The sequence below is a fragment of the Diceros bicornis genome, chromosome X (assembly GCF_020826845.1).
Source record: "Diceros bicornis minor isolate mBicDic1 chromosome X, mDicBic1.mat.cur, whole genome shotgun sequence".
NCBI classification, from domain to species: Eukaryota; Metazoa; Chordata; class Mammalia; order Perissodactyla; family Rhinocerotidae; genus Diceros; species Diceros bicornis.
The window spans coordinates 62,230,870-62,246,719 of NC_080781.1; the positions used below are offsets into that span (position 1 = coordinate 62,230,870).

The following is a 15,850-nucleotide window of genomic DNA, read 5'->3' on the forward strand; positions in this document are numbered from 1 at the left end:
GGTGGGCTTTTGATGAGGCATGCAGGAATGTGTGTGCAAGTGTGAGAGCGTGTGTGTGTGAGGGCACCCATGGTCATGTGCTGGGTGGAGCTGGTCCGAGTGTAATTCATTTTCCCCTCATGGCTTCTACTCCCCTTTTTTCTTCCCAGCTCAGTTCCCTGGAATTATTTGCTACTGCTCCTTTAGCTCCATGGAAAAGAGTAGTGGAAGCATCTGTTTGGTTCCTTCCTGACATTACCCTCAGCCATTCCAGAGTGGGGTAATGGGTCTGCCTGCAGCAGCCTGAGGGACCCCCATTCTTAGGCAGGAAAGGGTGTAAGAATGGCTGTAAGTCCTCAGATAGGCGCTTATTGGGACCCAAGTGTCTCGGAGTGAGGCTCAGGGTAATGGTGTATGGAGTTTCTCTGTGCCACCACCTAGAAGAAAAGGGCTGATTGGCCCTGGAAAAAAGCTTAGCTCTGCAGCACCTTCAGTGCCATCCTGCCACCTGTCACCACCCTTTCCAGTACACTCTCACATCTATTGTCTCAACTTTGCCCACTAGGGATTGTACTCTACCCTCATTTTACAAGTGAAGAAACTGATGGTTGGAGTGGCACAATGACTTGCCCTGGGTGACATAGCCAGAAAGTGGTAGAAGTGGGACTAGCATCCAGCTCTCCTACTTCCTGATCCACAGCTCATTCCACCATTGCTCAGTGCCTCTGTTTAACCATATCTGTCACCATATCTAACACTTAGAGGCACTTTCTATGTGCCAGCCACCATTCTAGGTGTGATTTAGCCCAGTGGATCAGCTTAGCAGCCATATAAGGTCAGGATGGTGATCATCATCACACTGTACAGTTGAGGAAACCGAGGCACAGAAAGTTGGAAAGCCTAAGGTCACACAGCTAGCAAGTAGCAGAATTGGGCTTTGTACCCAGGCTATCTGGCTCCAGAATCCATTGTATTGTCTTTTGTATGACACAGCTGAGCTATGGTAGTGGTAGAATGAGGGGAGCCCTATGCCTCAGGCATAAAAACACACGCACACATGCACCCCGAGGCTTTTTCACCTGCCCTCGGCCTGCCCTCATGCACTGTATGTTTCCCTGCCTCATGGCTGAGCTGGCATCCAGCATAGTAGAGGCAGCACTATAGGACACACAGGGAATAGTGGGGGCTCGTGGAAAAAGGGACACCAGGGACCTAAAGGCTCCAGTTACTTCCAGAGCCACTCAAGATGCAGCCCAGAAAGGAGCCTGTGAAAAGGTACCATTTCCTCATCCATTCCAGGCACCATTACTGAATATCTGTTCTATGCAAGACTCGGGCTTAGGTTGCGGGGTGGGGTGGCTCGGGGAGCAAAGGCTGGCAGTGGGATTGAAGGGGATGAGCTGTCTTTGTCGTTCTGAAGAGGCTGAGCTGTCATTGCCTTTCTGAAGCTCATGGGATAAGAGAAGGAGATCAAAAAAGTCCCAAAGAAATAGCCTAGACATCGCTTGGGCCATTTCAAAATGTCACAGTGTGCGTGGCAACTGTTAGGATCGTAGCTTTCCCTGACTATTGTGTTCACTTAGTAATTCAAAAGGTGTTTTTATTGAGTAGCTACTCCATGCCAGGCACTGTGAAGCCCTTGTTCTAGTCATTTATAGCAATTACTCTTTTTGTAGGTTTTGTTCTTTCTGTAATTTTTCCCTGTTGTAGTTTTCTGGTTTGATTGCCTTTTTTTTTTTTAAAGAAATGGGTGTCTCAGAACCCAACATATCTGATTCAGTTAAATGTATCTACTAAAAGGTAAGTTGGGTTTGCTCATATTCATATGATTGTAATTTCTTCATGGTTGTCCCTTGAATATCTTTCAACATTCATTCACCCATTAGTAAATATTACTGAGAAACTACTGTAGGCACTGTGCTTGGTGCCATGGGGTGGATAGAATTGGTTCTGACGTGGTTTCCTGCCCTTAGGGAAGCTATAGGATCACTGCAAGACCCACACTTTTATATCCTAGCATTTTCCAGAAGCAAGATAAGTTTTGCTCCAACTCAGAGCCTTAGGGATGCTTACAAATATAACAGCCCAACCTCAGGAAGGAGGTCATCTCCCTTCCCACCCACCATGAGGGTTCCTGACTCTGGGTAGAATTTTGTTTCCATGAGTGAGCTGGTGTACAGGCCTCATTCACATCCAAGACCCACAGGGACATGGCTCATCTTGAACAAAGTGCCAGCTGCAGACTTGCCATTGAGAGGAAAGAGGGGGTACACACGGGAGGTAGCCTCCTTCATCATTTCTCCTCTGATTCTCATCAGGTCTGGCAAGGAAGGAAAGTGGGAGAATTCCAATTTGGCCTAGAAGACTGAAGGGCAGACAAGAGGGGGGCACCTGGTGCTAGGTCTGGCTCTGCCATTGCCTCGGGTGACCTTAAGAAAGCTGCTGTCCTAAGAAACATTACTTTTTGCTCTCAACCATGTTGGCTACTCCAGCAAACAAGTTAGATGGATGCAGTCTCTGTTTTTTAGAAACTTCAGCTTCATTTCTCCCATCTATTAGGTATAGAGAAAATAACTGGTGTGCAGGTTTTGTCCCTGCCATGGATTTGCTAAGTTAACTTGAGCGCGTCATCTCTTCTCAGTTTCTGTATTTGTAAATGTGGAGGATGGTGGTTAGATGGCATGGGGTCTTGGGTACTCCCAGCCCTGACTAATAGGAGTCCCCAATTCAACAATGAAATCAAGGTTGTGAACTTGTGTTGGAACTTTGTGAGGAAAGGCAAGAGAGAAATCAAATCTTAACACTCTGTTGCGTACTGAATTTAAATGGGCTTTCTGGTGGTACTTGCTGTCACAACTCTTGGGAGCCCTCTCTTGCCATGGTTAATGCAGATGCCTCAAGTTTTCCATACATTTTTGCGGAGGTAGAGTTTGAACTTGGGACAGAGAGCTTGGGGTAGTGGGGGAAGTTGCAGATTGCTGGAGCCTGAGCAAGGTGGGAATGGCAACTTCTTGCTCAAATATCTAATATCCCAGTTTTGTCCCGGTTGCCCCTACTCACCCAAGAGATCTTACCCAAATTGTATTTTCTGAACGCCCCATAAATTATCCTCAGTAAGCCACCGAACCTTCCTGTGCACATGGCTTATGTATTTAAATCCCCCACACGGTGCGAGACACATTCAGAGCTCAATAAATATTAGTCTCTGTGCCAGGCCAACTCACTCCTTCGCCCTCAGTCGCTGGCTCTCGGCTTGCGCCTCCTCCCCCCGCTCCCCCACCCCCAGCGGTGTGACCTGAGGAAGAGGCAGCGGCGCGGGCATTGGAGGAGCCAGAAGGCGGAGCCCCGCCCACCACAATTTGGGCAACTATCTAAGGAGTCCGGTGGGCCGGACTGTGCCCTCATTGGTCCAGGGGCCTGTAGGTGGGCGGGGCGCCCCTACCGCGCAACTCGCCGTGCCTCCCTCCCCACCTGCCACAAGAGCAGCGTCGGGTTGACAACAGCTAAGCAGCTGCGGCAGCTGCTCCTCTGGCTGACACCGTTACCCCCGTCTGATCCCAGGCTCCGCGCGTGCTCCGGACGGAGCAGTCCCGCCTGTGCTCACCTCCAGCCTGCTGGCAGCTGTGTTGGGTTCTCGAACCCAAAGCGGTGGACGCGGCCTCCAGGTAGGAGTTGGGGCGACGGCGGGGGAAGATCCGAGCGGACGGGGCCGCCTGGGCTCCCTCGCCCGCCTCGCTTCTCTGGCGCGCTCCAGCCGGCCCCCGCTCTAGCGGTTCGGCTGGGCAGGGTACACAGGAGACGCAGAGGAAGCGAGCCGAGCCACCTTTGCCCCTGGGATTTGGGGTTGGAGTCGCCGAAATTGGAAGACCCCCGAACCCGCAGGCCGCACTTCTCCCAGGGAAGCCTTGCGACTGGGGTGGTGGAAGGCGGCTGTCCGCCCGTTATCTCTGGGCCTGGCTGGAGTCGGGAGCCGCCGCTCTGGGGCTTTGGAGGAGGGCTGGAGCTGGGCGTGGGTGGCGGAGTTCCGGGCTCAGCGGTCTGGTCACAGCGCTTCTCTTACTCTCTTCTCCTTCCTCTGCTTTTAAGGTCATTTCCAGGAAACTCCTGGTCTGGCAGTATGGGCTTTCCCCTCCGCCACTGCCTTCCCTTCTGAGAAACGCCCCGGACTTTCCTGGTGTTGTAGCCGTGGGTATCAAGAGAAAACCTTTGAATAAGTCGCGTCCTTCAGGGCTGTTTCCCCATGAAGTCCAAAATGGGTTTGGAATAGAGAACTCTGAGGAAAGGCGTTTTAGTGGAAGTTTTTGGGATTTCCAAATTAGGCAGTCGGAGGTTCTCTCCATTTCTCTTCTCCCAAGACTCTTTCAAGTTGAGCATTGAATTACAACTCAGGGAACCGGAGTTTAGTTACTAATTCATGTGACTTTAGGCGAGTCTTACTACTTCTGTGGGCCACAGTGTTTTCAACTGCACTTCAGGTGGTGGGCTGGATTTCAGTATGTCAAGGGCCAGTCTCTTCCGCCCTGACGTTTGATGACTTGGTGCACGGGTCCAGGCTCTTAACTGGCAGGTAAAGGGTTATCTCTGAGATGCTTGGGTCGACAGGAGCTATGTAGATGGAGAGCTCTGTAGATGGAGAGCTCTGTGGTGATTATGCAACTAAACCAGCTGGAAAACCAGTCGTGGGGAGGGTGAGCAGGACAGCAGCCAGACTGAAGCTGGAGAGGGTTGGGGCCAATGTAGAGCCAGGATCCCAGAGGTTAGGTGCCCCAGATGTTGGGCTGGAGGGCCCTGGCTTGTCTCTGTCCCACTCCACTTGGAGCATCCAGGTCTGCAGACCCAGGAGGAGAGGGTGATAAATCACACCCAGGGCTATTTTCAATCCCTGACTCCTACTGTGGGACCTGTTTCCACCCCCACTCTACGAGTTGCTGTCCCCACCCACTGTCCGTCTGTCTTACTGCTCTCTGAATTTTCCCCTCACTTTCATCCTCCTGGAATGAAGGACAGACAATTCTTGTCAGGCTATGGGAGGGCAGGCAGCCCAAGGGTGTAGAGACATTGGTGGCTGCAGGTGGTTTCCGAGTGGTTGATGGAGTCAGCAGGAAGAGTGTGATGTGCATGATGGTGTTGGGGTGGGGGATTCTTTCACCCTAAGGCTACAGCTACCATATCGCTGGACATTCTGGGCTGGTCCTCATTTCTGGGATTTGGCCTTTGTCCAACTATATTTTGAATTTGGGATTTGGAACTTCTGCTCCCTGAGCCTCTGTAGTTAGCCCTAGAAAACACCACGGGGACACAGTCCCATCTCCCCTGTTCGCTTGCCTTCTCTTCACCCCTTAAGTGACTCTTGGAGAAGTATGCTAAACCTCTCTGTACATCTGCAGCTTCCCCCACTCTCCAGTCTGGAGAGGAGAGGGTATTGGGAGATGATATCTGGAGGTGTTTAGAGCAAGAAGAGGGTCTGAAGGTGTGCAAAGGGGCTGTGTACCCTGTGTGAGTGCTGGGGTGGGGGCATGAGTGGTGCAGGGAGGATGGAAGGGCCTTCTTTTTTAAAGCACAACACCTCCTGAGTTTAAGCAGAGAGGCAAAGAAAGTGGCACAAAGAGGCCCGAACTTTGATCCTCTCCGTCTTCTTGAAGTTTTAAAATTCCATTATTAGGACTATGGATTGGAGAGTGAGCAGAAGACCCCTGGAGCCAGGTATAGGGATAGCAGCAGTGACACAAAAGCAAGAAGATCCCAAAGGGAGGAGAGGATGGAGTCTCTAATCGGGATGCTGTCACAGCTGCCAGTGTTTTTCTGCCAGGAGACTCCTGGAGCTCCCTGTTCTAGCTGTGGAAAGTTCAGGTTCAATGGATGGCAGGCTTAACAAAGGCAGGCTGCGCCCTCACCTTCTTGGAAAAGGTAGGGCACGGGGTCTCTGGCTGGAAGAGAGAGTTGTCTCTGGCTTGAATAGAATAGAGAGAACTTTTTCTTGGGCTCCCAGTTTGGGTAGGATCAAGTGTCATGACGCTGAGCCTTTGGGAGGCTGTTATCAGATAAAATAGAGATACGGAATCTCAAAGATGCAAGGCCTTAGGATGGGAAGTGTGAGGTCCCCCGCCCCGCAGCCCTAAACAGAGTAGTTGAGCACAGGGCTGTGCACATGGTTGGTGTCAAGTGTTCATTAAGGCTCTATTCATCTGTGACTCAGGGTTTTGGCTTTTGTGTGTATGTGTGTATGTGTGTAGGGGGGTCCTGGTACACTTGAATCACTGGACTGGAGGCCATAATCTGGGCCTTTGTCACAGTCTGAAGTGCTGTATTTGTGTGTTGAGTCTCTTCTTGCCCAGCCCTCCACCTTGGGAACTGGCATGCCAACAGTTGCTGTCCCTGTTTACCCCACCTGTGCAGGGACTATAGAACTGGATGTTAAGTTCCTCAGGAGTCCAAGGTGGCATGGAGCAAAGAACAGGGGGCTGGGAGCTGGATACATGGAGGTTTAACTCTAGGCTCTGTCGCTCCGCTTGACCTCTCTTACTCTTGGTTTCTACCTGCTTTTTCCACTTCACTGGATTAAACGAGGGGATCCATGGCTAAGTGCTTTGTAAACTACGAAGTGCTGTGCTAGGTCTTGTGGAGGACACAGAGTACAACCCCCACCTTCAGGGAATCTACCATCTAGTTTGGGGGTTAGTAGCATAAATAATACATGAAACACTAAGTCTTTCCTCAGTGAGGGCTTTTTAAAAAGATTATTATGAAGAATTCCAAGCGTATATAAATGTAGAGATGGTTAGTGTAATAAGGCCCCATGTGCTCATCACCCAACTTCAGCCGCCATTAGCCCATAGTCAGTCCTTCCCTATGTACACCTCCGTCTGCTTCACCCTCTTTTTTGTTATTTTGAAATGAATCCCAGACACCTTATCAATTTATCTATAATTAGTTCAGTAGATATCTCTAAAAGATAGGGACTCATAAAAAATAGCCATTGTACAACTATCACACCTAAAACAGTCCCTTAAGGTCATCAAATATCCTGGCAGTATTGATTTCCAATTGTTAAGAAGGACGTTTTGCCCTGGCAGGCCTGACCAGGGAGCGATTGCTTTTGACTGAGAGGAAGGTGACTGACAGAGGCAGTGACATGTGAGCTGAACCTTGGAAGAGAGGCCCAGGAAAGGTCTGAACAGGAGTGATTATGGAGCCCTAGCCCCTTATTTTACAGCACCGGCTGTCCTGTCTCTGCGGCTCTGGCTTCTGAGGCTGACTTGTGGAGGCTTCTTGTGGAAACTCGGTGCCTTGGATCTCTAGCGGTAGATGGGAGTTCTAACTCGCTCACTCACCTCCCCAGTTCCAGGGCCACCTAGGAGCTTGAGGTCGGCAGGCCTGGGAGAATTCCTGGGAGGGTGCTCTCCTCCTGGCCCCTCCCCTGCCCCTGGCTCCTGAGGCCAGTTCAGAGCAAAACAGGATGCATTCAGGATGAGCGTCTTTCCCAGCTTGTCATCTAATCACCACGGCCCAGCTTGGAGCTTCCTCTCTCATTTATGATAAAAACCCTCACTGTCTCTCTTTTCCCTCCCACCCCAGTAAGGGTGTGCTGACTTCCTCCATATCCGGGCCAGCCCTCCTCCACCCCCGTGGAGGGCTGAGGGAGAGCTTCCCTCATCCAGGCCTCTCGTCCCACAACCGCAGAGCAGGCTGTGAGAGGGAAAGAAAGACCCCATGAGTGCTCTCCCTGGCTGCAGCCTCCTGTTCTTGGGCTGTTCTTGGGAAAGGAGTGACTCCTTTCCAACAAGCTTGGGGTCTTGCCACTGCTTGGTTAATGATTGAGCCACCTAATAACCACCTTGGAAAGTCACCTCTAGGGAATGGCCATTAACTACCTCCCTGTCCACCCTAGGCCTTAAAGGGACCCCATCCTGAACCCTCACCTTCCCGCATGGGGACATTGACAAACACTCAGTCCCAGGAACTTCTGTTGCCAGTTAAACTTCTGCCCCTCTGTCTTAGCTTGGGCAAACAGAAGTAGTTAGTCACATTGTTTGAAAGACACACATTAAGCCTGGGTGGTATTGAGAGGGACAGGGAGTTGAGTTGATAGGGATTCAGACGGACAGTGGGGTAAGCAGTTTTTTTAGGCATCAGAGTCAGAAGGGAGTGGGGATGTTTCCAGCAACAGTTGACCCCTTGCTCTTAATTCAAAAGTCTAAAAGAGCAAGAAATACCCACCCAAAAGGTCAGCTGTCACTGGGGTTGGAGTTGGGCTGTGTGTGTTGGCTGTGTGGTTGGGCTGTTTTCAGTACAGCTGTAGGTCTGTCCACACCAGGCTGGGACTTGAGCTGCCAGCCACACTGCTGCTGTTGCTGCTGCTGCTGCTGCTGTGAGCCTGAGGCCTCTGTAGTGGAAGAGGAGGCCTTCCTCAGAGAGCCTGTTTCTTGACAACCAGTGGGAGTTGGGAAGGGTCAGGCTAGGACCGAGGTCCAATTTAGAAAGCTCTAAACCACAAGCAGTTTTCTGCAGTTTCAGCAAGAAGAGAAGGAACCAACATTTAGTGAACTCTGTGAGCCTAGTATAGAGTCAGGAAACCTGGTTTCTGGTTGTTCCTCTCTAAAGCTACCTCTCCATGAGTGACTTTAGAGAGGACATTTGCTTTCTCTGGGCCTCAGTTTCCACATCTTTAAAATGGGCAGGGCAGGTGACATGGACTCAGTGGTCTCTCAGGCTCCCTTCCAGCTGTGAAAGTATACGTTCCTAGTCAAGACTTCTTTTGTATCCACAAGGCAAGGGTGAGCTAGGTTCAAATTCTGCCAGGCCCGGTCACTAAACATTCTCAGCTGGCTGGTCAGTTTGGGCTGGCCGTGCCTTGAACTGCCACAGCTTGGGTTTTACTTGAGCATGGGTTTTTAGCCCCTCCCCATGTTTGCATCTGTCCCAGGTCACCACCCTGTAACCCATTCAGCCACAAGTTAATGAGTGACCTGCTCCCCCTGGGTAGTACCAGCCCAAGATGCTCCTGGGATCCCAGGTCTCTGTGGGAACCGGCTGAGGCCTAGCCAGCTCCAGTCACCTTTGTGCTTTCTCCCATGACACCCCAGAGGTAGGAAGCAGAGAGAGCACGGGGGAGAAGGGCCTTCAGAAGGCACTCGACCCAGCTCTCCTTCTGCAGCTTGGGCCTTCCTGCCGGTGCTTGTGCAGCTCCTGTTCACCCATCTTCAATACCTGGGAGAGCAATGCTTTAAGGCAGTTGCTTTCATTCATGGAATGTCTGAAAGTTTTTTCTTACATTGAGCTGAACTCTGTCTCCCTGTGGCTTTTACCTCTGGGTCCCAGCTCTGCACCCTGGAACCACCTAGACCCTGTCTACTCTCTAACCTTCAGGAGTCTGAGGACAGAAAATGAGTCCCTCTGCATCTTCTTCAGGCCAAATAGCCTCAGCTCCTCCAAGTGCTCCTCTGGGGACCTGACCTGCCCCCTTCCCAGCCTCATTACTCTCCTATGCACATGCTACTGTTGATGGCCCTGGGGGCAGGATCTGAGGCTCCAGAAGCCCCTCACACTCTTCTGTTTATTTCTAGCCTGAACTTTTCCAGAAGACTTCTCCATTATCTTTTTCTGGTGACTCCAGCAGGTAGATTCTGAACCCTCCAAGTCCTGGGTCCAAACATCTCATACAGCTCTCTGATTTGTTTGTTGTTTAGGTCCAGCCAGCTCTCATGATTGGGGAGCCCTTGGAGGGTAAGGGCCTTCTTCTTGGTTTCCCTGTAGCAGACGGAAAGCCTGGTGAGAGGAGGTGCTCACTTTGATGGGTTGACTGTAGGTTACTGTGTGGGGGCTGCCAGTGTATCCTGCTTTCCTGCCACTTGCTTTTGTCTCTTGAGCTGGTGGGGATGGGGTGAAGGGGATATTTTAAGGAGCACTGAAGCCAGAAATGAGTATGAGCCACGCCCACAGTGGGGCCCAGAAGAGTGAATCAGACAGGGGGAAACACCAACTCAGCCATTCCTCTAGCAGTTAATGACGATGACAACTATGAGTCCTCCCATTTCTTTAAAGTTTCCCAGGCACTTTCATTTCCATGATCTCATTCTGTTCTGAGAGCAGCCCAATAAGATAGACAATGTGATCCCCCCAGTGTGATCCTTGGTGATCCCCACCTAAGGCCCAGGGAGGGGGACGGCATGGTCTCCAGGGAGGGGGACGGCACGGTCTCCAGGGAGGGAGGATTTGGAACCCAGGTCTCCTGACGCTCAGCCCTCCCTGCTTCCCCCAAACCACACCCGGCAGCCAAGGCAGCTAGGGCTGACTCGGCAGCTTCCCTACCACAGAGGAACCTCTGCCCAGGCTGCAGTTCTGTTCCCATGGTAGAGGGAGCATCTTCCAGGGGAGGTGGCTGAGGATTTCCTGTCCTTTATCTGGGCTGGCCAAAGGCTGGTCTGTCTGAGGTGTGAGATAGGCACTTGCAGCCAGCTTTTTGACTCTAGGCTGAGGTCAAGTCAGGCTGGGGCAGGGGCGGGGAGCTTGGGAAGCACTTGGCCCCAAACATCTGGTGTCAGCAGCCCCCACCTGAGCAGGGGCCTTCTAAATGGGGGAAATAAAGAGGGGCATGTGGGAGAGGGGCTGTCGGGGAAAAGGGAGACTCCCCCTCTGCCGTTTCCTTTAAGGTTCTTACGGCTGGCCAAATAATTAAAAGACAGGTTAGCAGGAGAAAATAATACCAAGTTTAATAACATGTATACGTGAGAGAAACTCAGAAATGAGCAGCTCATCATTCTGCCTAAGCTGCTTGCTTAAGTATTATAGCTAAAGGTGTGGAAGGTGGTGGGGGGTGGGGGTGGTGGTAGTGGTTTGGGATTTCAAAGGGGAAGAAGACAATTCATATGGAGATAGAAATGCAAATGTTTGTCTGACAACTCTTTTCAGGGCCACCTGTAGAGAATGTGGCCAGAGAGAGAGAGAAATTTTGATAAAATGGGCTTGGTGCCTTTCCTGTTTTTCCTATCGCAGCATCTTATTTTACATTATACTACACCCATCATGTAACAATGGCTCCTTCCTGAAACAGATCTTGTATGTGAAATTCTTTAGGCAGTTTGGGAGGGGAAACTCAAATGTTCTTCCTGAGTCTTCTGAGTCTTTATCTCGAAACAATCTACATACCAGAGTGGTGCATCTTGGGGTGGCCTGCCCTGAGCACCATCAGGGCCAAAGTGGAGCCGAAGCAAAACACATCCTGAGTTGTACACATGGTGCCTAGGGCAGAAGAGTATAATGGTGAAGAGCAGGGGCACTGGGTGACTTTGGGCAAATCACTTAACCTCTGTGAGCCTTCATTTTGTCAGCTATGAAATAGAGATATGTACCTACCTCATGGGGTTGTTGGCTATTAAATCCAAAAATATAAACAGAATTCTCATTATTATTGTTTAGTACTACTTTCTGCCAGCTTGTCACTTTGCTGTTTTTCACTGACCTGGGGATATGCAGTGCTCAAACCTGCCACCTCCTGGGCATTAGGTCTGGAATTTTCTGTCACTTCAGATTCCACCTTGTCCAGAGAAGCTCTCCCTGGCCATGCCCACCTACAGGCCTCCCTTACTCTGGCCTCCTTTAGTGGCATTTATGAGACTACAACAAGCTGTAGTTATGATGATAACACCAATAATAATAGTGAACTCTTCTAAATTCTTGACACATTTCAACTTTCTTAGCTCCCGTGACAATTCTGTAAGGTAGGCACTGCTATCATCATCCCCATTTTACATATGAGGAAACTGAGGCAAGGAGAGGTTAAATGAAGAACTTACCCGAGGTCATGCAGCTAGGGAGTGATGGAGCTGGGATCAAGACCCAGGCAGACTGACTTCCCTGCCCACACTCTTAGTGACTGTGCCATGCCTCTCTCTCTCCCTTTTGCAGATGCCTGGCCAGGAGACAAGAGCTGAGGCTTAGGTATCCCTTCTGCCCCTGACTGGTCATTGCACCCACCAGTGATCAGTCATTCCTGGGCAGACAGTCCCCAGGTCCTTGCCTGCCCGGCCCCCTGGTGGACAGATGGAGAGGAGAGAAAACTCTAAGTGTTGGGTATTGATGCTTGAAAGCAGAGCTGCATTGGAGTGGAGGAGGATGTGCAGGAGGGAATTGGGGGGGGAGGGTTCTAACATCAGCAGCAGACCCGCCTGATTAGCACCTTCCAGCACTGGGGGTGGAGAGCAGGGTGCTGAATGGCATCAGGGAAGAAGGGACATTTTAATGAGCTGTCTTGACAACCAGGTTGCATTATTTAGAAGGTGTGGGTGGTTAGGGGTAGGCAGGAGCCTGGCTAGATTAACTTGTGATCCTTCCAGCTGGCGTGGCCCGTGCTGGAATTGAGTATGGGGTGGGAGGGGTTTGTCTAGAAGCTCTAGCCCTCCCCCTTAATGTTCCCACCTCTGAACTCTTGGGTGTTGCAAGCTTCCTTCTGTACCAGCTGCCAGTTCCATTGCTCTGGGCTGGGTAGCAGCTCTGGTCGAGTACTCTAGGGGAGTTCGGCTTTTGTTCAGTTTTCAGACCTTGGTGCCTAGCATAGGGCCTGGCACCGAGTAGGTGCTCAAGCAATATTAGTTGAATAAGTGCACAGTCAAGAAAGAGTGGATTTGGAGGGGAGAGCTTCAGGAGGCTGACATGGGAACAGATCAAAAGGGAGGCTATTCGCATTTAGACAGGCTGCTGGCCCCATCTGTAGTCCAATACAAGCCACTTGACCTTTCATAGCCTCAGTTTCCCCATTTGTGCAGTAGGCCTGCTTTGGACAGGGCTCTTGTGGGGACCAAATGAGATATGGGATGCTCAAGTGCTTTCTCCACTGATGGGAAGTTACTTCAGGCTAAGAGTTCATACTGCAAAAACCCTGCTATATGTTTTTTATGTCTACGGCCTAGATGATTTCTCCCATTTAATGAGGAGGATTCTAACTTGGTGGCCCTGATTCTGGAGCCAGACTGCCTGGATTTCCATCTTGGCCCACCACTTCTTAGCTGCAGACCTTGGGCAAGTTACTTGATATCTCTGGGCCTCAATTTTCTCATCTGTCAAATAGAAATATTATCATAGCACTTACTTCACAGGGTTGTTGTGATGATTCAACGATATAAACCATATAAAAAGTACCTAAAGAAATGCCTAGGAGATAACAATAACTCAGTACCCTTTGGCTGTTATTATTATTACCTCAGTTTACACTTGCAAAAAGCTTGTGTTGTCAGTACTATGATCATATCTGTATTTTACGGATGAGGACACTGAGGCATAGAGAAGTTAAGTCTTCCCCAATGTGATCTGTATAAAGTGCTTAGCCCAGGGCCTGGCACATAGTAAGTACTCAGTAAATATTAGTGTCTCCCTTATTAATTATTATTAATAATTACATTCAGTATCATAGCACAGCCACAGCTAAGAAGTAGCAGAGCCAGCACTAAAAGCCACATCTTCAGATTGCTGGTCTGTTATTCTTCCCACTGTACTCCAAAACCTCTATGCTCCTAGGTGTTACGCAGCCATTAGGCCACCACTTTGGGTTCTCCTTCCCTTCACTCCACCATGGCCTGAACATGCACATTGTTACTCCCTGCTCTCAAGGGTCTAGGCCCCTGCCCTCTCCTTTGTGATCGGCCTCACGGCCTCACAGCCCTCCTTTTGGCTGGCCACAGGACTCAGGGGAAGGGTTGTGTCTGCTGGCTCCCAGAGGAAGAACAGGCCCCGCCTGAGGAGGCTACTTCTCTCAGGCCCATTTCCTTTCTGTCAGAGACAATTTTCTCTGCATCTCAGGGTGGGGCCAGGCTCCTTCAAGGCATTTCCTACCCGGGAGTTTATATTTGGCCTCAGCAGAAGGAAAGGGAAGTAGGCAAGGGGAGTGGGATGTAGAAGTGGTGGCACAGGGTCAAAATGGGTGACTGCCAAGGCTTTACAGGCCAGGAGAGGGAAGCAGGAGATGGCACGTGATCCTTCTCTTAATTGAGCTTGGATGCCCTCATGAGAGCTTGGGATGGGAGAGCTAGGTGGTCCTTGAGGCCAGAATGCCTCTACCCTCAGACAGAGTTCATTTTTCCTTCTCACGTCTCCGGGCCTTTGTTCCTGGCCCTGTGGTTTCTGCCCTGGTGCAAGGTGTTCTGCCAGTCAGCGAGTTGCTGAGTTGCAGGTATGTGCTCACCTCTGGGTCCTTGCTGTGGTGATACCAGAGGAGAGGATGGAGTCAGAGGCCGACACACTGTCTAGTTGAGAAGCAGGACTTTCTGTCTAGGTGTTGCCAGAACATTTAGTAGCCCTTACTACACTGCAGTAGGGATACTGAGACCAACAGGACCCAGTGCAATGGAGCTCTGGTTGAATGGGGGAGATAGACTCATGTGCTGCTGAGAAGGTAATGGGAATGTATAAAGGGCCACTTAATTTAACTGAGCCATTGGGTGCTAGGGGGTTGGTGAGTGGTCAGAGAAGGAAGCCTTCACGGTCGGAGATACTTGACTTCCATCTTGATAAACAATAGGAGTTTGCAACTTCGTCAGGCTGGGTCTAGAGTGTGGAGAGCCTCAAGTGCCAGGTAGAAAGCAGTCTGATGTCTGCTCTGGGCTGTGGGCAGTGGGGAGCCCGCTGGGCTACAGAGTAGGAGAGTGGCCAGGTCAGAGCTGGGCTCTTGGAAGAAGAAGCTAGCAGGATGATCTGTTGGAAGGAGAGACTGGAGGCTGGGAACTTGGAGAGCTGAAGTAATCCAGGCCTGAGAACCTAGAGCACAGTTGGGTGTGGGAAACCAAGACCGTTTGATGGAAAAGTTGATAGAACTTGGTGACTAAATAAATGAGCGAGGAGAGGACAGACCAGGATGACTGGAGGTTTAACCCTAGGTGTTTGGTGCCTTTGGAGGCAGGAAATCAGGAGAGCCAGATTAGGAGGGGAAGATGGGTTTGGTCTTGGTACCCACTGAGGACCCTCACTTGAGTCTCCCAGAAGAGAATGTGCAGGAAGAGGCTCCCTCTACTGAACCAGCCACTGATCACACATATGTCTGCTCTGGGTCTAGATTTTGGTGAGTGGCTGTTAGAAGATGGAGAAACTGAGGTAGTGGTTTACCCAAGGTCACCCAACAAGTTCCTAGTGGAGCTAAGGCCAGAATGTAGTTCTGCTGACCTTCAATACAATACTCTTTCCACCCATATTCTCCTCAGTGGAGAGCAGTTACCACTGGTCTAACATCTGCCCGAGACCGGTTAGGCTGGCATCTCTTGCCTGCAGGCTGGGGACTGGAGGTGATGGAGTAGCACATGACTTACTAAAACACCTGTCTTTCCTTGTCACCATGACCTTGTCAGAGCACCTGGGACTGGTTTGGGGGCAGGATCCCCTGGGGGCAGGAAAGCTAATGGAGTGACTGTGGCAGAGCAGGTGACAGCTTTGAACTTTGCTATCACAGGGAAGCCATGGACCAGGCAGGAATGTCAGCTGCCTGCTTTGGCCTTGCTGTATCAAGTGCTGGCCTAGGAGACCACAGGCAAGGCTGACCCTGGACCCAAATTCTCAAGCAGCCCTAGCAGGCCAGAAGTCTGGTTTAGCCACAGGGCCCTCATGACCCTCTCTCACAGCTGCTATAATTACAGCTCAGGCCACAGCTTCATGGTGTCCCAGACATGGTTGGGGTTCCTTGTATAACTTCTATATTTATAAAAGTTCTAAACTAGAACTGCCACCTCTCCCTGGCTGACCCTGCAAGGGGTCCACAGTGTCCAAAGACAAGGGACCTCCATTGAATATTGCGTCCATTCTTTGCCTTTCCTCAAGACATCCCCAGGGTGGGGTGGGGCTGCTTGGAGGTGCCTGAGGCCCCTAGGTAAGGTGGAGGATGACCTTCATGGTC

General features: G+C 50.8%; 1 protein-coding gene across 3 annotated transcripts in view; it reads left to right on the forward strand.

Moving 5' to 3' along the window:
* Nucleotides 1-15,850, forward strand: part of STARD8 (StAR related lipid transfer domain containing 8) — a 59,176-nt gene that overhangs the window by 23,228 nt on the left and 20,098 nt on the right. The window contains exon 1 of one of the 3 annotated variants that reach the window (XM_058536067.1): nt 3,465-3,644. The exons of the other annotated variants lie outside the window; for them this stretch is intronic. The gene's annotated coding sequence lies outside the window, so the exon portion shown is untranslated. Of the gene's footprint in view, nt 1-3,464; nt 3,645-15,850 lie in introns of those variants that run through there. 3 annotated transcript variants of the gene reach the window in all.